Here is a 1,692-nt window from a genome sequence, read left to right on the forward strand (position 1 = left end):
TGTTCGCTCGCAGCTACTGAGGGAATCCTAATTAGTTTCTTTTCCTCCGCTTATTAATATGCTTAAATTCGGCGGGTAGTCTCACCTGCTCTGAGGTCGATCGATAAAATCATTATATATATATATATATATATATATATAAATATATATATAAAACGTAGACGTGAATTTCGAAACGGTTCAGCGTTTATATTTAAAACCGCTATATCCACCACTCGTTACGCGGCCGCAAACGATCAGACGTCGGACACCTTTTCTTCTTATCGAGAAAATAACGGACACGACGATCGTCAATTTTGCGCGGACCTGCGACATACGCGGGCGGTTTTAATTACGCTCGTCTCTCGCGCTTTTAAGCGAGCGCGACGCGACGAACCGGTGCGTCGAAAATCGACGTCGTTCGCAAACTCGGTCGCGTTCCTTAGAACGCGGCCGGAGTTTCGCTTTCGCGTTTTAAAACGTCGCGAGACCGGGTAGGAGAGAGATCGCGCGCTAAGCGCGAACGTGCTGTTGCTCCTCACTCCTTCCCGCGCTACACGTCCAACTCGCTCCGACGTTTCTCGCGCCTCGCGGGCGAAAAAACCGAGCAGTCTTTAAATTGGATACGACCCTCAGCCAGGAGTGGTCCGGGAACAGAATCCGAGGACCGCAATGTGCGTTCGAAATGTCGATGTTCATGTGTCCTGCAGTTCACAAGTTGACGCGCAATTAGCTGCGTTCTTCATCGACCCACGAGCCAAGTGATCCACCGTTTAGGGTAATCTTTTTTCGATCGGTTTAACGCTTTTCGTCTCCGAAAAAGAGTCGTCGGCGTTGTTATCGACACATACATTTTTTTTACGGAAGGCGAGGTATATACCTTTCGACGTAAAAAAAAAAAAAAAGTTCGATTTCGGGCCGGTCTATCCGACGGAACACTTCGCCGCGCGCCCTTTGTTCTTTATTATTCAGACGGTAGGCGCGCGCGCGTTCGCGTTCGGACGACCCGCGCCGGTTTAAAGTTTATATACACACCTCCTCGCGGGTCGCGGGTGGGTGTAAGTACTTTTCGGTGCTCCGGGCGAATATCGTTTGACACCTTGTCGACGGCGAGCGCGAAACTAGGTTTCGCGCTTCGAGTTCCGTCTAGGTACCCGGAATTTTGTCGGCGCTCCTCCTACTCCTACTCCTCTCTCCCCTTTTTTACGGTGGTCGAGTGGTCGTCGTAGTCGTCGAATTTAATCGCGGCCGACTTAAAGATCGACGCGAGATATTTTCGACCGAGCGTCAGCGACAAAAATTCGTTCGACTAAATAAAGACAAACTGTGTAATTTTTATTATCACTTTAATGATCCTTCCGCAGGTTCACCTACGGAAACCTTGTTACGACTTTTACTTCCTCTAAATGATCAAGTTTGGTCAACTTCCCGGACACATCGACGACGCCGAAACGCCATCGGCGTATCGGTCCGAAGACCTCACTAAATCATTCAATCGGTAGTAGCGACGGGCGGTGTGTACAAAGGGCAGGGACGTAATCAACGCGAGCTTATGACTCGCGCTTACTGGGAATTCCTCGTTCATGGGGAACAATTGCAAGCCCCAATCCCTAGCACGAAGGAGGTTCAGCGGGTTACCCGGGCCTCTCGGCCAGGGAGGACACGCTGATTCCTTCAGTGTAGCGCGCGTGCGGCCCAGAACATCTAAGGGCA

The 1,692-nt window shown here is 50.3% G+C and overlaps 2 non-coding genes across 2 annotated transcripts in view; both read right to left on the reverse strand.

Annotated features, from left to right (window-relative positions):
- Positions 1-99, reverse strand: part of LOC132697641 (large subunit ribosomal RNA) — a 4,073-nt gene extending 3,974 nt beyond the window's left edge. Inside the window, exon 1 of the ribosomal RNA XR_009618274.1 lies at positions 1-99. This exon is cut by the window's left edge and continues 3,974 nt beyond it. This is a non-coding gene — a ribosomal RNA (large subunit ribosomal RNA).
- A 506-nt stretch (positions 100-605) lies between these two features.
- Positions 606-760, reverse strand: LOC132697640 (5.8S ribosomal RNA). Its single transcript, XR_009618273.1, has one exon. It is a non-coding gene; the product is annotated as a 5.8S ribosomal RNA (ribosomal RNA).
- Positions 761-1,692: the final 932 nt, after the last annotated feature.

Source organism: Cylas formicarius, unplaced genomic scaffold, assembly GCF_029955315.1.
Source record: "Cylas formicarius isolate icCylForm1 unplaced genomic scaffold, icCylForm1.1 PGA_scaffold_270__1_contigs__length_11836, whole genome shotgun sequence".
NCBI classification, from domain to species: Eukaryota; Metazoa; Arthropoda; class Insecta; order Coleoptera; family Brentidae; genus Cylas; species Cylas formicarius.